Source organism: Halictus rubicundus, chromosome 1 (assembly GCF_050948215.1).
Source record: "Halictus rubicundus isolate RS-2024b chromosome 1, iyHalRubi1_principal, whole genome shotgun sequence".
Classification (NCBI taxonomy): domain Eukaryota; kingdom Metazoa; phylum Arthropoda; class Insecta; order Hymenoptera; family Halictidae; genus Halictus; species Halictus rubicundus.
Genome location: NC_135149.1, coordinates 31,332,636 through 31,354,622, shown reverse-complemented (window position 1 = coordinate 31,354,622; position 21,987 = coordinate 31,332,636). Strand labels below are relative to the sequence as shown.

Here is a 21,987-nt window from a genome sequence, read left to right as displayed (position 1 = left end):
TTCGAGACCGGGATGGTTGTCGAAGCGATTCCGGCACTGGAGGCGCAATTCCACGTAGCCGGCAAGGTGAGGCAAGGTAAAGGAAGGTACGGCAAGGTAAGGCAACAGTTTCCTCGCCGGTGATTTTCATACGCGCGTGCGTAGACCCACCCGGCTGATTGTTAGTTGTTATCGCATTAAACATGACGCGGGCAAGAGTCCGCGCAACGCGAAATGATACGTTGTTCGTCAGCGTGCAACAGAGACACGAGAAGAATTACGGCCGTGGTTAGAACCGTGGACCCGTCTAAACATAGACCGGAGCGCTAACTGGATTTTTACCATGGTAATGCTGTCGAGTCGACGCTGAACCCGCGTAAACACTCCCCTTCGCCCTGATAAATTATGCATTCCAAAACGGTGATCTCGCCTCCTTTTGAATATTCCTGGTTCATTAACCCCAGCCCGTATATTATTTGAATATCCTGGCTTATTTATTTGCTGCTCGTCTAGCGTGTGATTAGTGCCATTGACACTGAGCCTCGTCAACGACGACGGGGCCGTCATCATCTCTGTCGTTTTTCTATATTCTCTCATTATTACCCATTAGCGATCCTCCGAGAGCCTTAAACGACGTGCTTCATTTTTTGCCCAGTAAATTAATGCTCTATTATTTCGATCAATAAGGCCGGGAATAAATTATAAAATCACAGCGTTCGGAAATAATTACTCCATTTAAATGGAATTTCACGGGAAACTGTAATGGCACGAATTTTAGACCTTGTAAGCACCGTAATTACCCGCAGCGTTCCCCTCTGCAGGGGACAGTTGAATCGATGGTTATACTAATTTTAGTGAGTAGATCGCGCCTAAAATTCCATTGGAAGTGATCCTAAATCCCTCCTAAGCACGTTTGATTTGTCAAAGTTAATCAAATCGCTCAATAATGGCACACTGGTCGGTCAAAGTGCCATAAATCCGGGAAGAAAAATCGTACGTAAATTTTTATAGTGTCTTTGCATAGGGGACACTCTAATCTTCGAGTTCGAGGGGATCAGAGTCACAAAAAAATTCTTCCTGAAGATGCTATGTAGATTCTTCTCCGATTAAAATTCCCTTTTTGGAGATATAGTTCTCCTCGAAGAATAATTTCACCCTGCAAAATCACGCTAATCAAAAAATACCTTCAAATCAAGAATATCTTGCTCTACTTACACAAAAAGTTTCACAATATTCCGACGCTCCTCACCAATACAATCGAATTGACAGACATCCGGTAACAGATAAAAGCGAAAACTTGATTCACCGACAGATAAAAGTGAAAACCGAACAGACTCCGTCAGTCCCCAAGGGCACCGAGATCTCCGCGATCCTTCCAGAATACTCGAACACGATCCCAGTCCACCCACCGATCGCCATAGATCAGCGCAGCTTCCAGGAACCGAGCGAATCTCGTTAGAAACGAGTTCGTTAGATCGCCGGTTAAAAGTCGCCGGGAGATTTGATTTACAATAGCGATCGAGTCACGCGAGGATCCTGGCGGGACATGATCCGAGGCTGTTTAAACAGTCCGTCAGCATTCCAGGACCGGGGGAAAAACTGCGGAACAGCGTTCGAATGAATTGTGTCCGCGGCGTGACCGGTTTGCGCCGTCAATTAAGTCAACGTCCTGGGCGTTATCATCGACCTGGCTTTACGTAATTCTCTTTGCGGGGAGAACGAGTCCTCGCATGCGTATCGGCTCGGCAAAGATTGCTATTGCTTTCTTTTTTTTTAAGTGAAAATATTTAAATTTGTACGAGTTACATATGCTTTTATGGAGTATTTTTGGGAAATATGATGGAAAACAAAAAGACGAGCCAGTTCGAACTGTTCGAGAGGATTGAGATAATTCATGGCAGTGCAAATTAGTGGAGAATATTCTAGAAGGATGGAGGAGTATTCAGGAATTTTTTGAAATTTTTCGAACCCCGGAAAAGTAAAGAAAAAATTGCGTAGATGTTCAATTTCGCTTTGCTGAAGAAAATTGTGGTAACAGTTGGCAATTTTGATGTGTACAACAGATTTGAGGTAATTAATGGCAATGAAAATTAGTGGACAAAATTCTAGAAGGATGGAGGAGTATTCAGGAATTTTTTTGGAATTTTTAGAACTCCGAAAAGCTAAAGAAAAAATTGCATAGATGTTCAATTTCGCAAGAAGATTTTGAAGAAAATTGAGATAACTGGTGGCAGTTTCGCTCTGTTCAAGAGAGTTGAGGTAATTCATGGCAATGCAAATCAGTGGACAATATTCTAGAAGGATGGAAGAGTATCCAAGAATTTTTTGGAATTTTTAGAACCCCGAAAAGCTAAAGAAAAAATTGCGTACATGTTCAATTTCGCTTTCCTAAAGAAAATTGAGATAGGTGGCAACTTCGCTCTGTTCAAGAGAATTGAGGTAATTCATGGCAATGCAAATTAGTGGACAATATTCTAGAAGGATGGAGGAGTATCCAAGAATTTTTTGGAATTTTTAGAACCCCGAAAAGCTAAAGAAAAAATTGCATACATGTTCATTTTCGCTTTGCTAAAGAAAAGTAAAAACTAAAAAGTAAAAATACTGTACGTAATTCTCTTTGTGAAGAGAACGAGTTCTCGCGTGAATATTAGTTCGGCAAAGATTACTATTGACAATCCCCCCTCCTGTTGTTGTACAATGTTATCTTATATATGTATAAATATTCAAGTCTATCAGGATTATCCTATTCCATTTTCTCTCCCAGAACTTCTGGTTCTCAAGGCTTCCCACTAATTTTTAGAAATTTTTTTCAAGAGAACTATTGAACCTTTTGCATTAGAATTTTGCACGCACATTGATGGGTATTTGAAGTAGCTATTTCTTTTTTTTTAAGTGAAAATATTTAAATTTGCACGAGTTACATATGCTTTTATGGAGTATTTTTAGGAAATATGATGGAAAACAAAAAGACGAGCCAGTTCGAACTGTTCGAGAGGATTGAGATAATTCATGGCAGTGCAAATTAGTGGAGAATATTCTAGAAGGATGGAGGAGTATTCAGGAATTTTTTGAAATTTTTCGAACCCCGGAAAAGTAAAGAAAAAATTGCGTAGATGTTCAATTTCGCTTTGCTAAAGAAAATTGAGATAGGTGGCAGTTTCGCTCTGTTCAAGAGAATTGAGGTAATTCATGGCAATGAAAATTATTGGAGGATATTCTAGAAGCATAGAACAGTATCCAAGAATTTTTTGGAATTTTTAGAACCCCGAAAAGCTAAAGAAAAAATTGCGTACATGTTCAATTTCGCTTTGCTCAAGAAAATTGAGATAGGTGGCAGTTTCGCTCTGTTCAAGAGAATTGAGGTAATTCATGGCAATGAAAATTATTGGAGGATATTCTAGAAGCATAGAACAGTATCCAAGAATTTTTTGGAATTTTTAGTACTCCGGAAACCTAAAGAAAAAATTGCGTAGATCTTCAATTTCGCTTTGCCGAAGAAAATTGAGATAACAGGTGGCAGTTTCGCTCTGTTGAACAGAATTGAGATAACTCGCGGCAACAAAACTTTTTGGAGGATATTCTAGAAGCATGGAGGAGTGTTCAGGAATTTTTTGGAATTTTTTAAACACCGAAAAGCTAAAGAAAAAATTGCGTACATGTTCAATTTCGCTTTGCTAAAGAAAATTGAGATAGGTGGCAGTTTCGCTCTGTTCAAGAGAGTTGAAGTAATTCATAGCAATGCAAAAATAAAGGAAGATGATTTAGTAGAAAATGGCAGTTTTGCAGAAAGTGCAAGGAGCCCGACAACGTCCATTAGAGGCTGTCGCTCGTGAAAACGATTTTCCCGGTTTCCAGTGCATCCGTGAACCGCAATGCCGGCTGCGATCGGTGTCGCGATGACTTCGCCGTTGTATCAACAGGAAATTAGAGTCATTAATGCTCGGCCAAGAAGACGAGCTACGCCCCATTGGTCGTCGCTTCTTTCCACACGCATCGTCGCACCGCACCGTGCACTTTCTAGCCGACGGGGTCGAAATGCGTTTCCATTGCGAGCCGACCGCTGCGGAAGGCGTTACCATTTTTTCGCGGCGGGTATCGTCGATCGAGGAGGATGGCCCGTTTCAGGGATTATCGTTATTAACCCATTAAGATGCGTGAAACCACCGCTTTCTACCCTAAGCCTGTCCCTCCGCGCCGCATAGAACGCGATCGTGTTTCAACGGAGTTTCTAACGGAAGGCATTCTACCTCTGCGTTTTCCACAAAAAGAGACCGACCGACCGCTGGATTATCATTCTTTCCACTCGGCGAGACGACTCTCGCAGTCATCGTACTCTCATTACCTTCGCGAACGAGCCCACTGGCTCGGAAATGTTGGTGAAATTCTGGAAATTCTTCCTTTCCCAAGAGTGAAAACGTATTTCTGTATTTTTACTCCGTTTCTACCGTTTTCTGCAACAAAAATACTACGATCTCAATCGAGTCAGTTATAAATCATTTACAATTGTAATTGAACTTCAAACTTCGTTTACTACGAGTTACAATCGTTGCTGAAGTGGCCTTACAAATCTGCAATACAGAAGAACGACTCGAGCGAGCGTAGAATAAATTAAAATCAGTTTAACGAAGACCCGGAGAGACGAGTAATAAAATCTTTGATATAACGTCCAGCTTCTTTTACACATCCTCGAGATTTTATTCGATACTTGTTAAAACAGTAAATTTTGACTTACTGTTGATGGTTTTCAATCGTAAAGTGTCCGAGCATAGCAACTGAAATCTTTTTCATGCGCGTCACTCGTTACCGCTAATTGGCGATTACCACGACGACACGATCGCCATTACCGATATCGTAACACCGACAGGGAACGATTCAACTTCCCGTATTATCTGTTCGCATCTGTTTATCCTCTCTTTCTCCGTGCCCTAACCGTTGATATAATAAATTCTACCTAAAGACGAGCGATCCCGTTGCTCATCGCGAACGATCAACGCACATTCGAGGTGTTCATCCGATAATATCGAAAGCGTATTAATAATACTATTATCTAGCAGATTACCGAGTCCCGTTACACAACCGAATTAATACACGGCGTTTAGCGTGCGAGCCGTTCAATGATAATTAATCGTCCTCGCAGCAGTTTTTCTAATTCTCGAGACGTATTAGGGGTACCCATCAATTATTTCCAAAGTATTTGTTGTGCCTTTAGCTCTGTCTGATCGTTGAACAGGAAACACGTATTATTTTACAGTTTTCGATAAAGCGAAGACGAACCCTGGATTGCTATAATATTCTCCAAGAAATTTCATTTCAAACAATTTTGTTTGCAACTACTCCCCGTTATTTTGACAGTTTAGTACAGTGGATTCTCGTTACGAGTCAGTTGCGCCGTTCTGGTGACTGACTCTTAGACGAAATCTGAGGTTGTCGCCGGGCGTCGCATTTGAAATACACAGGGCACGCTGGAAACCTAAGAGTCATATCCGTCTACAAGTCACAAAAGCCTATGACTACTAACAAGGGAACATATTCAAGTGCGAATTTCCGATTTTGATGAAACTTATGTGACATATAGTTCTTTGAAAAATATTTGACACGTATTTTTTTTTATCGGCAACCATCCACTTTGAAGGGGTGAAAACAGCCCTCAAAGTTGGGGGTCAAAACCATATTTTTTGAAATACCTCGGAAACCAGAGGTCGAAAAAATTTGAATTTTTTTTTAAATTGTGTGTTTTTCAATGAGAAATGTAGTCGCGCAAGAAAAATTTAACAAAAGTCTTTTGTTTAAACAATATATTGAAAATTTGATTTTTTTTTGCAGTTTCTCTTATTTATTGTTAGTTCATTTTAATGTAAACTTGGGTGTGTGATCTTTGATCAAAATTAGGGTTTACATGTTTCAGGATTTTTTTTTTTTTTGCCATTTAACAATAATTATGCATTATGGAAGATAGTCTTGCATCTGCCGTGCGTAGGAAGGAATTGTGGCTTGTTTTATCGAAATATAAGTATTTACTATAAACGTGTATAGTATTTTAAACAATACCACTGGGTTATGTGTCGTTTATTGTTTTATTAGTAGCTAAAGAAGGTGGCGCAGGTAGCAGCGTGACGCGGTGCTAATTACCGCGGCGGAGTAAGGGTACCGACTTTTATAGCCAATTCGCCTGTGAATTTCTGCAATCGTTGGGCCTTCGGTCAAAATATCCCTGCAGCCTTTTTAAACTGTGAATCCTCGAACCTGGAGTTTCCCTCGTCATTTATGGTAGCTCTAAAAAGAGCTGATTTTGAAAGAAGTGCTGTCCACAAAGATTATTCTACATAATTCTGGCAATATTGATGTCCTGTGATTGTTGGGCCTTCGGTCAAAATATCCCTGCAGCCTTTTTAAACTATGAATCCTCGAACCTGGAGTTTCCCTCGTCATTTATGGTAGCTCTGAAAAGAGCTGGTGCCAATGCCGCACATCAGTTTTACCTCGGTTATATACAGCATTTAAGAAGGACCCAAATATTTTCAAACAATTCCATTGGTTGTTAGAGTGAGAGAGGGGGAAACGTAAAACAGTCTTCAGAATGTATAAATATGGGCACTTTGCTGTATGTGCTATTAGTCTTTCTGCATTACGGTTTGTAAAGCAACGTACATATCAAGAAGTTAAGGCTACTTCTTTCGGATTTTTAAAACGGTGCCACATATATCAAATAATTTCTGGCAATAATAAAGTTCGAACATTATATTAATTTTGCTTTTGCTTATTGTTTATTTGTATTGTTAGATTCGTTTTTACAAACATGAAGGTCAATCCGGTGAACGTTATAAATATTTTGATGGCAACATATAGCAGTAACAATAACGAGGGAACACCCACGAATGGAAAGGAAATTGAACTGGCAAACATAATTATAGACCTGATTAATAGCTACAGAGAAGCAGGGTACATGAATTTCGAAACGCAACAGGAATTAATATTCGATGACCTAACAGACGAACCGACTTCATTTAATGTTCCCGAAGATGAAGAAGATTTGGAATCAGCGTCAACATCTAAACCGTCGTCTTCAAGTTCTCCAGACGAGAGTCCAGAAGAAATAGAATTTGGAGGCATTGATTTAGATTATAAGAAGAAAGCTGTAGATTTTTGGAAGAGTGGAAGAAAAAGACCACTAAACTTCGAAACTGTGAAGAACAAATACAAGAAATTGAAGAGAAAATCAGATTTATACAGATGGGAAGAGCAAATTAATACAGGCGGATCTCGTTACGATAAACTTACAGCAATTGCACATGCTACACTTGAAAAATTTATTGTAGCGAGAAATAATAAAATTTTGGTACACGACGTAGATTTGAGACGGTGGGCAATGCACGAAAATTTATCAATAAATTTAGAAGGATTCCAGGCATCGTCCTTTTGGTTGTGGAAGTTTAAAGAAAACTATAATATAGTATCGAGAAAAACGACGAAACTCGTTACCCGCCATCATACTAACCATTTAACAGATTTGACCGCAGCAGCAGAAGATTTTGTGCATCATGTGAAAGGGTATTTTGAAAATTATGGCGCAAGCAATATTTTCAACAGTGATCAAAGTGGGTTCCAGTTGGAATTGCACTCTGGTCGAACACTTTCACACAAAGGTGAAAAAGAAACGGGTGCTCTTGTCCAATCGATATCTTCAACAACGCACAGCTACACTATCCAGCCCACAATTTCAGCTGACGGACAGTTGCTATCGCCATTATATATTGTTTTGAAAGAAGTCAAAGGGCAGTTAGGACCTCGTGTACGAAGAAGTGTGTTCACGGCACCTAATGTACATATTGAAGCTTCCACATCGGGAAAACTAACGAAGGAGTTATTTAGAACGTGGTTGATTGAAGTATTTCTCCCATCTGCTCCAGAAAATTCTGTTTTACTTCTTGACTCGTGGAATGGATACAACGACGAGATCATACGTAACGCCCTGCCAGAAGACAAACAATTAGAGGTATTGACGATACCAAAAAATACGACGCCATTAATCCAACCACTTGACGTGTATGGATTCCGCATTTGGAAGAATTTTGCAAGAAAACTTTCCGATCTTGCAATATTGTTAAATATTGATTTTAATCTACACGCAAGAAATAATATTATTAAATTACAGTCATTAATCCACAACCAATTATCAGCTGCGCGTTATAAACGGCTGTTTCAATATGCTTGGTTCCGCAGTGGATATATAGAAGAACGGCCAGGAGAATTTGAAAATCCCGTAGAGTTCTGCTTTACAAAATTAGATGGTTTAACGTGTTTCCATTGTTCAAATGTAGTCGTACTGAAATGTTCTTGGTGCAAAGAACATTTATGTTTTTCTCATTTTATCATCGAGTATCATTATTGCCAGAATTATGTAGAATAATCTTTGTGGACACCACTTCTTTCAAAATCAGCTCTTTTCAGAGCTACCATAAATGACGAGGGAAACTCCAGGTTCGAGGATTCATAGTTTAAAAAGGCTGCAGGGATATTTTGACCGAAGGCCCAACAATCACAGGACATCAATATTGCCAGAATTATGTAGAATAATCTTTGTGGACAGCACTTCTTTCAAAATCAGCTCTTTTTAGAGCTACCATAAATGACGAGGGAAACTCCAGGTTCGAGGATTCACAGTTTAAAAAGGCTGCAGGGATATTTTGACCGAAGGCCCAACGATTGCAGAAATTCACAGGCGAATTGGCTATAAAAGTCGGTACCCTTACTCCGCCGCGGTAATTAGCACCGCGTCACGCTGCTACCTGCGCCACCTTCTTTAGCTACTAATAAAACAATAAACGACACATAACCCAGTGGTATTGTTTAAAATACTATACACGTTTATAGTAAATACTTATATTTCGATAAAACAAGCCACAATTCCTTCCTACGCACGGCAGATGCAAGACTATCTTCCATAATGCATAATTATTGTTAAATGGCAAAAAAAAAAAAAATCCTGAAACATGTAAACCCTAATTTTGATCAAAGATCACACACCCAAGTTTACATTAAAATGAACTAACAATAAATAAGAGAAACTGCAAAAAAAAATCAAATTTTCAATATATTGTTTAAACAAAAGACTTTTGTTAAATTTTTCTTGCGCGACTACATTTCTCATTGAAAAACACACAATTTAAAAAAAAATTCAAATTTTTTCGACCTCTGGTTTCCGAGGTATTTCAAAAAATATGGTTTTGACCCCCAACTTTGAGGGCTGTTTTCACCCCTTCAAAGTGGATGGTTGCCGATAAAAAAAAATACGTGTCAAATATTTTTCAAAGAACTATATGTCACATAAGTTTCATCAAAATCGGAAATTCGCACTTGAATATGTTCCCTTGTAAGCGATAGTGACAAGAAGACTGAGAAAATGTCTTTCCCCGATACAATGTTGCACGTAGGAGAGACAGCTCAAATCGTAAGGTTGGCACTGACTCCTAATGAGAGTTCACTCTACTTCTTTTATAGTCTTGTGAGTCTTTTATATTAGGGGTACCCATAAGTAATCAATTATTTTGAAATCTAAAACAAACTTTGGAGTAAATTCAAGTTTTTATTTCTTAATTCATTATATAATCTCCATCATTATCAAGGACAGTTTGCCATATTTCCTGCAAATTTTCAATCCCCCTCTCATAGAAATCCAGGGTTCGTCAAGCAAAATATGACTCAAGGTGCTTCCTTACATCTTCTACAGAAGATAATATATATATTATTATTATATATAATATATTAATATATATATTAAGTTATTATGGTCCCAACTTGTTAGTCTTGTTAATATTTGGATTGGGAACAATTTCCTGCACATTTGAGTATGTTAAAATCCGCCAACGGTCATATCGCGCTGCAGTAAACCGATTCTCGTCCGATCATCGAAGTTAAACAGCGCTGAGCGTGGTCAGTACTTGGATGGGTGACCGCCTGGGAACACCACGTGCTGTTGGCTCTCTTTTTTTTATTTCTATCAACTAAAATTAATAAAAAGGCAGCCTTGTTAATGCGTATCAGGAGTTCCCATTAATCAATTATTTGCAAAGAATTTGTTTTGCCTTTAGCTCTGTACCGATCGTTGAAGAGGAAACGCGTATTCTTTTACAGTTTTCGGTAAAGCAACCTGTATTCAAAATATTCTAATAATTTTTTTACAACCCTGTAATAAAATGGCGGCGTCCGTACCTTCCGAGGATCATATAAGAGGGGGATTGAAAATTTGCAGGAAAGATGGCGAACTGTCCTCGACAACGATGGAGATTACACAATAAATTAAGAAATAAAAACTTGAACTTACTACAAAGTTTGTTTCAGATTTCAAAATAATTGATTACTTATGGGTCCCCCTTTATTCCATAATTATCGGCCATGGCTTCCAGAAACCGGTCTAGCACCTGGGATTCCAGACACTTGGACACGTGTGGTTCCCTGACGAAATTTCGATTATGTGCTTTCACTGAACCTTGAAAATTTTGCCAAAAATTATTAACGAAATTTCCGGGGATTTCTGACTGTTATCGCAGGAGGATGAAGATTTTGTTTAAAATTATTAACCAAATTTTGAAACAAGCCTGACTGTGTTCTCTTAGAGTCTCGAAGATTTCGGTGAAGATTGTCAATGAAATTTGCAAAGAATTCTGATTAAATGCAGTTGTATGGAATTAAATGGAATTAAATGGAATTAAGCGAATGCTCGTTGCATGACACCCGTCTGTAAAAAGCGAGGCAAGATTGCAGAACGGAGCGCGATTTACCGGTGTCCGAGTCGAGATCTACGGTACCATAATTTAGACGTTATTTCGGTTAATTGTGCCTCGCCCGCGAGCTGCGAGAAACTTCGAGTGAAACGTACCACGTAGGAAATCACTCTATTCTGCGACGTGGTCTCGCCTTCGTCTGTATCACTATACTGGGTGACTTGCATAACTGGATTAATAGTAAGTTGCAGTGGAAATGGTCCTTACGTTCGTTCCCAAGGTGGAAGCGTTGTGAACATTCCAGGATCGGTATTAATTTTTTTAGTGCAAGTGTGTAGGTACTCTCTTACAATTTTTACTTTTAAAATTAATTTGCTTGTAGTATATATTGTTAAAGATGGAATGATGGATCACAACTGCTTCATTCTTTTAAGTGGAACTATCTTTGACCATTTTTATTCTCAATTTGATTCACACTAAACCAAGCATCAAATATTGCTTTATGAAAATGGCAACTCTAAATTTATTGAGATTGTCTTCAATTTTCGATACAATAAATGCTTGAACAAGTAAATTCCCCTATCTTCCATAAATGAATTTTTATAGTTCCAATAATTGTCAAATATAAAACCCGTCATTTTGACCGTGGTAGGTTTAGTGTTAACCTACTTCTGCCATTTATGTTAAAAATCTGTTCTCACGGATGTAAGCTTCTAGAGATGTTCCAACCATTCGTAAGGTGTTCCAAGCATCTCCATTTCATAATGAACCATAACTCTTTCAAGCCTATCTACGATTCTTTTACCATTTTTATCTTAAAAATGATCGACCCACTTCCGGCACCAATTTAAAAAATGTCTCCCAACCGATACCACCCCGCCAGGGTTCAATAAATAATTACCATTCGCACGACCCAAACTAACAAACAAAAACGTCCCGCTGACTTGACTTAACGTGAAGCTAATTTCCATAAATTGTCCCCGTGGTGTACAGTTTCACGGAAGCGACGTAAACCGGCAATTAGGCTAGCATAATAGCGGAGGGTGAGGGTCGCGTGGGACACCGGGTATGCATGATTCTTGGCGGCCAGTGGTTCGTGAAAGACATCGATTCGTTTGGCCGTAGCCATTGGGCCTGTCTCCGGCTGGCAGCTAGTGTCCATTGTAAGATCGTGGTGCCGTTATGAATCTCTAGTTATAAAACGGATCCCTCGTCTCCGGCTGGGTCCCATCTCTCTCCGTAAAGCGCATAACTGTACCCTTTCGACGAGCACACGTGCACCAGGACGTGTCGTCGTCGTCGTTGTCGTCCGGAGCGAAGAAATAAGTGCCGCGGCGAGGAATAAAGGGTACCGCGACGAGAAAAAAGAAAAAGACAAGAAACTAACGCGCCCAGTGGCCCAGAGTTGCAAAACTCTAGACAAAATTAATTATAAATCGCTAAGATTTTTCCATCTTTCGGTGGCTTCACATTTTATTTATACTGCGGACTGCATACTTAGAATTATAATGCTAACACTTTGAATGCCGTCGGCCATGTATGACAATATTTCCACTTAATTATTTTTAATTATTATAATATTTCTTTCTCGATTGCAATCTGTTAAATCAAATTTTATTAGGATCCACGAATTGTGAAAATGTCACGGCAATCATAGGTACGATTAGACAGCGAATCTTTATGCGAAATAAGAATTGTCTACCTGAGTTGCAACAAACTGTAGTGACACGGAAATTTATTTTCTTTCTTGACGTGTTTAACCCTCTGCACTCGAAGCCATTTTAACTAAAAAACGAAACATTTTTTCCGACCTAGAATATTTTCCTTCTATAGATATTTTTTCATGCTATACATACGAAAATGGTGCTATTTACTCGTAAAGTATTGAAATGTTTAATAATTTATTAAGTACAAACAAATTTGATAATGTAAACAATATTTTGAATAATGATTCGAGTGCTGAGGGTTAATAGGTTGAAAATAATGTAACTGTATTTTTAACCTCTTAACTTAAAAGCTCAAAACTACTCGAGTATTATACACACTTTTATAAAATAATTGTTTAGTTAAGAGGTTAAATTCTCTTAATTTTGTTTATGTTTTAAATTACAGCTACTCGTTCTTGTTATATTTGCATAAAATCCGCTGTGCAGTTATGATAAACTTGGTATTTTCTACTCCTGCATTATTAAACATGTTGTTTAATTGTGACTTTTACGAGCATCAACGTGGCAACATATTAATTAGCGAAATAGAATGCTATTAGGCCGTTGCATATGTAAACGTCCGATTCATAACAGTAAATTTAAGCGAACATAATTTTCTCTAAACAAAACTTACTGTTTAAAGTAAGCAAATAAAACTTATTGATGACGAGTTTTTCGATTATAAAAAAAAAGATAAATATTGAATTTTTTGGTTGTTCACCTTCCCCGTTTGTTACATTATTATCTACATTTTTGTGCTTTTTCTGTCACTGACTACTAGTGCGTTTATTTACTATCACACTTTGACCAATTATTGCATAATGTTTTCGTCAATATGTTTATTCTTTCGCTCATATCAACAGAACACACGTGGGTCACATTGACCGATATTGAAATAAAATTCATTTAAAAAATGGTATACACAATAAATAAATTAAATGGTATACATACTAAACTAAACTTGTAGGTTATAATAATATTTCTTGACTAAATCATGTTAGAAAATTTGCATTCTGAAATCGGTCAATTCATGTGCAACGACCTAATATATTCTTTCTGTCGATGTACAGGGTGTAAAGAAATGTTTGGCCTTGGCTGCCATAGATGTATTCTACACCGTCGGATCGATGAACATCAGTAAAAAAAAATTGTCCTTGACCTTCAATTTCACGATCAAATTTTTTTCATTGCATTGTATTCCACGCGTCATGGGCAATAAATAAGAATTTGACCTTGAAATTCAAGGTCAAAGATAATTCTGCGGCAACCTTTTTGTTAAAGATCTTCATCGACCGGAAGATGTAGAATACGCCTATGGCAGTCCAGACCCAAACATTTCTTTACACTCTGTACAGCCATTGGAGACCACATAGGCATATAATATACACTACCGGCCAAAAGTAATCGACCACATATAAAAATCGCATAATTTTCTTAAACTTGAACCAAATGGGTTGAGATTTCTTGACACGTTAAATGACAAAGTTTACTAAGTAACGGGTAAACGAAATGTTGAAAAAATTGGTATTGGTCGAAATTGCGAAGAAAAAAGTTAAAGTAAATTTTTTCAACTTTTTTATCCAAGCCTGTAATAAAACTTTAATCAATACGTTTTGTAGATCTACGTTAATTATGTGTACGGTGAAAATTTCATCTAAATCGGTGAACGTTGCTATGAGCAATAAACATTTCAAGATAAGTCGCAGATATTCGGCATTGTCAAGGAATTTCACCCTTATGTGATCACAGTTAAATGTTTACAACTCATAACGATGTTAACCGATTTGGATGAAATTTTCACCGTATATATAAATGACGTAGATCTACGAAACGTAATGATTAAAGTTTCATTACAGGCTTAGATAAAAAAGTTGAAAAAATTTACTTTTTTCTTCGCAATTTCGACCAATACCAATTTTTGCAACATTTCGTTCACCCGTTACTTAGTAAACTTACTTAGTAAACTCAACCCATTTGGTTCAATTTTAAGAAAATTATGCGATTTTTATATGTGGTCAATTACTTTTGGCCGGTAGCGTACATAAATTCCCTTCTGATTCTAGGAAAAGTTATGAACTAAAATCAATTCGAATTACTGCACCGGAGAATAAATCGTAGTGCTCGATAATATTTGAATTAATTCCATCTGTTTTCTAGAAACGGTCCACTGCGAGACGAGGACGAAGAAGAAGAAGAAGGAGAAGGAGAAGAAGAAGAAGAAGAAGAAGAAGAAGAAGAAGCAGAACAGAGCGGAGGAAGGGAACGAATCCGGAATGACGTTCGCCGGTCTCGGGACCACAGAGAAATCTAATTTACAGCTCTCTATAAAATGCCCCGCAGCCGGCGTACGACTGTTGCACCGTTACGTGCTTCGATTCCCGGGCGTTTCGCACGGCGAACGTTTATTTCCGCGGCGGCAGCTCTGTCTCCTCCTCGAGAGAAAGAGAACAGAAAGAGAGAGAGAGAGAGAGAGAGAGAGAGAGAGAAGAAAAAGAGAGAAAGAGAGAGAGGGAGAGGGAGAGTCGAGTATTCCCGCATGATTCGACTCGCCTGAACGGAGGAAACTCGCGTGGAGAGGACGCGAAAGGGGAATCTTCCCAAGGGTTCGATGGATTCGACGATTCCGTTCGGCGGACGACAGGTGTCCGAGTTATTAGACTTCCGTCCGCGTTTACTTCTCTCTCTCTCTCTTCCCCGCGACTTTTTGCACGCTTCCACCGGCTTCCTAGAAATAATGGGAAGTCATTCCACGGCTTCCTCCTCTCTGTCGGCGCACAGTGGTCCAAATCGAGAAATTCAGTGACTTTTTGTTATAACTTTTGTACCATAAGAGTTATCGGGATGAAATTTGCACTAAAATTCATTAAAAAAAATAGTCAATTTGAACTAAAGAAAAATTAATATTTTTTAAATTTGTTAAACAATAATTCCTTATTAATTTTCATTGATATCTTTCACTAAAAAAAACAATTGTTTAAATACAATCTTCCAAACCATTCTTTCTTTCTAAGTGTGTATTTTATATTTGTTTCACGCATGCAATGTTCAATGAATTGGGAAAAATGTAAATTTGAGGAGTCGGGTAAGGTAAAAACGTCACATAACTGTGTCAAAAGATATTTTTTATAATAATTGATAATATTTGTAATATTGTATATAATATAAAATAATTTAGTAACATTTTTGTAAATCTTTTGTGATAAAAATGTGATAACAATGATGGTTTTATAATATAATAATAATAACATGAAATATGAAAAAATAATATTTGTTTATACTTTGTCAGTCTTCATTCTCAAATGGTTTTGTCTAGCATTATTTTTTGTAGTCCATCCATTTCAAAGCCTGCCTTTTCTATTATTTAATTATTAATAATTCAGCTTCTGGTTCTAAATTTTGTATTCTTTTCTTACATGATTTCACTCGCATTGCTGACGTGTGCGGGTCCGATGTCAATAAAAGTCTATAAAATACATCTTCATTTGTTAATATTCTGTCTGATTTTCTTGTATGTTCGTATCTAAATTGTTTAAAGTCTTTGTGACGTGTTTCTTGAGCCTCCTCCGATAATTGTCCGATTGGTTATAATGCGTGTTTTATTACATCTGCACCATGCATTAATAACTTATGAACTGAAGCAGGCATGGGATACCAATCATATAGCGCTACAAATTGTTCCGCAGTACTTCGTGTATATATTCGAAATTAAACATAAACATTTCAAGCAACTCTAATCCAAACAGTTCGTTGAAAAGAACTCCGTATCGCTTTGGAAGTTTGGTCGGAGAATACAAGTGTTGCTGCTATAATTTGCAAAGGCGGAAGAGTGCGGAAATAATTTTTCTACCATCATATAGAGGAAGGTGTACTGAAAATAGTCCAATTTGTTAGAAACTGGGACTTCCTGGGACTTTAAAGATATCTCTTACCGAATATAAAAAATTTTTTTCATTTTCTCCATTTAGTCCAGCATTAACTTTTAATACATTGTGCAGACTAATTAATAATGTAAGACACGATTTCTTATCGCAAAAATCTGCTCTTTAATTTAAAAAAAAAAAAGCGCGAGAAAATATTAAATAGGAACGTCAGGGCATCGCATCAGAGTGAAGCAATTTTTCTCGTGAAAAATACTCTTCTTAAAATGTCCAACTTTCAATATTTATTACAACTATAATATTTAATAAATTGTACTAATTTCTCCATTTCCGAGGTCTATGGACATTTGGGAAGCAATGTTAATTGATCAGGTATCGATACATGAAAGTTCATTTTCGGGCCAAAAGTCACTGAATTTCTCGATTTGGACCACTGTGCGGCGGGACGCGTCCCCTGCGATCGCGAAATTTTGCTCGAAGATCGGAGATGCTCGTTGGCAACGATCGCGCGTGTGTGTGTGTCCCTCGGTAAATTGCTCACGAACAGCTCGCCGTGAGAAACTCGCCGCGGGAGGATACGATTTTCCGAACAAAATCGACACTTCCGCCTAGCGAGCCACGCACGATATGTGTCGTACCATTGTCTCGGGTCGCAGACAAAGGAATAGGAGACGAAATGGCGTACGTTGTCGCTGGCAGGGCGGCTGACGGGTTTCGGAGTTCTGTGGTCTGCGGGTATCTGTCTAGAGACGTTCCGATCTTTGTTCGGCAATTTTTTGGTTGGTTTAACACTGGATTTACCGGACCCGTCAAAATGGCGGGTTTTATGTTCTTTAATTTACAATTATTGTGACTGTAAAAATGCATTTATAGGAAATTTATTTAACACGTTTATTCCTTGGAACATATATTATAGTAAAAGCCTGCTAAACATCTGGTTGAATATATTCTTGGTATTTTTATAGAATAATCCAAACTGGCCACTTTTCCGTAAATCTAGTGTTAACACTTAACGGTCCCCGGAAGTATTTCCAGTTTACTTCCGACCAGGCTATTTTTAGGAAGAGAAACGAAGAGTGGACTCGACAGTTTTATATCAAGTATAGAAAGAGAAATATTTGTATTATAAATTTAAGTATTTATGTTATTAACACTTACCGAGCATTAAATGCGACTGACGTATATTGCTTTGTAACAGTGAGAAGAACTTTGTAACTGTGCCCATTCAGACTTCGTACAACTTTTATTGTGATATGTGCTTCGATGAAGAGGTTCATTGAAATATTTCCGATGAAAATATTTTTACAATTTCAGTAATTGTAAAAGACAAAATTAGGAACCAGTCATTTTCACTGGTCCGGTAATTCTAGTGAAATGGTGGGTAGTTAATTTGATTTTTGCCGCCATATATGCGGCATTGGAACCAGTAAAAGTGCCATGCCGCTTATATGGCGGCATTGATCCGTTAAGGGTTAGTATGTTTCTAGCACGTTATATCTTATATAGCTTACGAAAGAAATGATTGAATATAAATAGCTTTAGTAGAGTATACGTATACTACATTCAAAACCGCACAGCGTCTAAATAAATTCAGCCTTGTGATTTTTATAAGGCAATATGTGTTACTTTTAAGGCTCGGTAGGTTTAGCGTTAATTGGAGAGGACTATTGTAAACGCCACAGAGGAATTAACAAATTTTGACGTCTTGAATGTGACTCGCCCCGTACAAATGTATTACAGTGATTTCTCTGTACAGGCTGTTTCACCTAACTCGAGCACGGTACACGTATTTTCTTCTTTAACACTAGGTCTAATATTTTCAAGTAAAAACTATTAAGATTCTAAGGATGCATACACGAGAAATTATTTAGCAAATTTATCTCTTTGGGTATATACAGGGTGTTTCGCCTAACTCGAGCATCTAAAATATCTCGCTTGTTTTTTATGACAGAACAAAATTGCAGAGGAAAACATTAGTTGGTTCAGAAGTGCAAATATTATGATAGGCAAAAAAAATTTGTTCAAGGTCACGGAAGGTCATAATATTATAGGTCGTTGGATTCGTCTTGACCTCGGCTACCATACAAAATTATAAATTCTTTGGCCCATCATAATATTTGCCCTCCTGAACCAACTAATGTTTTCCTCTGACATTTTTTTCCATTATAAAAAGCAAGCGAGATATTGTAGATGCTCGAGTTAAATGAATTTCTTTATTGAAAAACGTAAGAGACGTTCCAAAGTAAATTCCTCTTTTCCTAAGAAGCGTGAAGAATGTTTTAAAATGTATTTTTTTCTTGGAGAACGTAACAGATGCACCAAAATAAATTCCTGTTTTCCTAAAAAGCGTGAAGAATGTTTTAAAATGAATTTCTTTATTGAAAAACGTAAGAGACGTTCCAAAATAAATTTCTCTTTTCCTAAAAAGCGTAAAGAATGTTTTAAAATGAATTTCGTTATTGAAAAAAGGTAGGAGACGTTCCAAAATCAATTCGTCGTTCGTGAAAAGCGTAAAGAATTTTTTAAAATGAGTTTCTTTCTTGGAAAATGTAAGAGACGTTCCAAAATAAATGCCTCTTTTCCTAAAAAGCGTAAAGAATATTCCAAAATGAATTTGTCTCTCGAAAAACATAAGAGACGTTCCAAAATAAATTCCCCTTTCCCTAAAAAGCGTAAAGAATGTTTTAAAATGAATTTCTTACTTGGAGAACGTAAGAGACGTTCCAAAATAAGTTCCTCTTTTCCTAAAAAGCGTAAAGAATGTTCTAAAATGAATTTCTTTCTCGAAAAACATAAGAGACGTTCCAAAATAAATTCCTCTTTCCCTGAAAAGCGTACAGAATTTTTTTAAATGAATTTCTTTCTTGGAAAACGTAAGTGACTTCCCAAGTAAATTACTTTTTTTTCTTGAAGTCTGCGTAATCCAGAAATTCCGAAAAGAAACCTGAAAGTCGAAATGGGACGTTTAGGAACGCATAGAGGACTATGAGACGCATAGAGGAACTTCGGGAATCAGATTAAGAATTAATCCAGAAATTCGAAAGAAGCAACAGGCCGGAGACAAAAAGGGGACAGTTTGACTCCCAAGGTTTTTCCACCGTGAAGAGTAGCAATAACCACGCATTTTCCTAACAGTAATGGAGGAACAAAGGACGCGGCGCAATGCCGGGGCCAAAAGTTGCGAAACCGTGCACAGTTTTCCCCCAGTTTACGGTACACGGGGCGCTGTGTACGGGGCTTAAGAAACTCCTGTGTGTCTTGGAATGCCGAGTCGCCGTGTGTAACGGGCATGGAATGCGCGAGAGAGGAAGTCAAGTCGGTGGCTTGCTCGCCAGAAATTCACGTTCGATCCGAGAGGCTGAAATTCAGACACGCTGCTGCATTCGGACGTGCAGCCTGATTCCCAATGCGGCAAGAACGAGAGGAGGACCAGCGGCGGACATCGCAACACGTGCTTACACCCACGTGACGCGTTTACACGCCGCACCGTGCCCCCGAGACTATGGGACTTATGGCTTATGGGACCCCGTCCGGTACCGTCAGGAGGTGGTCCCCGTTCCATGATTAATCGTCGTTCGGGTCGATTCCCCTTTGGTCTAGCTACGACCTACTCGATGGCATACTTCAATCTCCGCGATGTCTTTTTAACATCTCTATGGAACGAGCTTCGGGGGATCCCCGGCTTGCTTAGGATCGTTATGCTCTGAGCGCAAGTAGGGTACTGAAACGCTGTTTGCCTTTATGCCTCGAATTCTCGAGACGGCTCCCATCTTTCTGCTCGATCTACGATGGAGTTATGGCTGGCTGCGAGGAGCCTTTTTTTATTAGGTTTAGTTTTTTTTTTTTAAAAGTACGTTCATGAGTCTCTTGAAAGTGGACGAGTTTGATTAAATAGTTTCTGTGGGACGTAAGAGGGAACATTTTTCTACTGCAGGAACAAGGATTTTGTGATTAAGAATTAGTTCTGTCTTTTTTATAGAGACTTTCTTAAGTACGAATATTGTAAAATGATTCGCTTCCTTGAAGAGCGTGAGGTAGGTTATAAAGTGAATTTCTTTCTTGGAAGACGTAAGAGACGTTCCAAAATAAATTTCTCCTTTCCTAAAAAGCGTAAAGAATGTTTTAAGATGAATTTCTTTCTTGGAAAATTTAAGAGATCCAACAAAATAAGTTCCTCTTTTCCTAAAAAGCGTGAAGAATATTCTATAATGAATTTCTTTCTTGGAAAACTTAAGCGCCGTTCCAAAATAAATTTCTCTTTTCCTAAAAAGCGTAAAGAATGTTCTAAAATAAATTTCTTTCCTGGAAAACGCGAGATAGGTTCTAAGATGAATTTCTTTCCTGGAAAACGTAAGAGACATTTCAAAATAAGTTCCTCTTTTCGTAAAAAGTGTAAACAATGTTCTAAAATGAATTTCTTTCTTCGAAAATGTAAAAGACGTTCCAAAATAAATACCTCTTTTCCTAAAAAGCGTGAAGAATATTCTAAAATGAATTTCTTTCTTGGAAAACTTAAGCGCCGTTCCAAAATAAATTTCTCTTTTCCTAAAAAGCGTAAAGAATGTTCTAAAATAAATTTCTTTCCTGGAAAACGCGAGATAGGTTCTAAAATGAATTTCTTTCCTGGAAAATGTAAGAGACATTTCAAAATAAGTTCCTCTTTTCGTAAAAAGTGTAAAGAATGTTCTAAAATGAATTTCTTTCTTGGAAAATGTAAGAGACGTTCCAAAATAAATTTCTCCTTTCCTAAAAAGCGTAAAGAATGTTTTAAGATGAATTTCTTTCTTGGAAAATTTAAGAGATCCAACAAAATAAGTTCCTCTTTTCCTAAAAAGCGTGAAGAATATTCTATAATGAATTTCTTTCTTGGAAAACTTAAGCGCCGTTCCAAAATAAATTTCTCTTTTCCTAAAAAGCGTAAAGAATGTTCTAAAATAAATTTCTTTCCTGGAAAACGCGAGATAGGTTCTAAAATGAATTTCTTTCCTGGAAAACGTAAGAGACATTTCAAAATAAGTTCCTCTTTTCGTAAAAAGTGTAAACAATGTTCTAAAATGAATTTCTTTCTTCGAAAATGTAAAAGACGTTCCAAAATAAATACCTCTTTTCCTAAAAAGCGTAAAGAATATTCTAAAATGAATTTCTTTCTTGGAAAACTTAAGCGCCGTTCCAAAATAAATTTCTCTTTTCCTAAAAAGCGTAAAGAATGTTCTAAAATAAATTTCTTTCCTGGAAAACGCGAGATAGGTTCTAAAATGAATTTCTTTCCTGGAAAACGTAAGAGACATTTCAAAATAAGTTCCTCTTTTCGTAAAAAGTGTAAACAATGTTCTAAAATGAATTTCTTTCTTCGAAAATGTAAAAGACGTTCCAAAATAAATTTCTGCTTTCCTGAAAAGCGTAAAGAATGTTTTAAAATGAATTTCTTTATTGAAAAACGTAAGAGACGTTCCAAAGTAAATTCCTCTTTTCCTAAAAAGCGTGAAGAATATTTTAAAATGAATTTTTTCTTGGAAAACGCGAGATAGGTTCTAAAATCAATTTCTTTCTTGGAAAACGTAAGAGACATTTCAAAATAAGTTCCACTTTTCCTAAAAAGCGTGAGGAATATTCTAAAATGAATTTCTTTCTTGGAAAACTTAAGCGCCGTTCCAAAATAAATTTCTCTTTTCCTAAAAAGCGTAAAGAATTTTTTAACCCCTT

General features: G+C 37.4%; 1 protein-coding gene and 1 non-coding gene across 3 annotated transcripts in view; one reads left to right on the top strand and one right to left on the bottom strand.

Moving 5' to 3' along the window:
• Mwh (multiple wing hairs) overlaps nucleotides 1–21,987 on the bottom strand; it is a 113,445-nt gene that overhangs the window by 67,875 nt on the left and 23,583 nt on the right. The gene's annotated exons all lie outside the window — the stretch shown is intronic.
• Nucleotides 9,839–9,958, top strand: LOC143361799 (5S ribosomal RNA). Its single transcript, XR_013083523.1, has one exon. It is a non-coding gene; the product is annotated as a 5S ribosomal RNA (ribosomal RNA).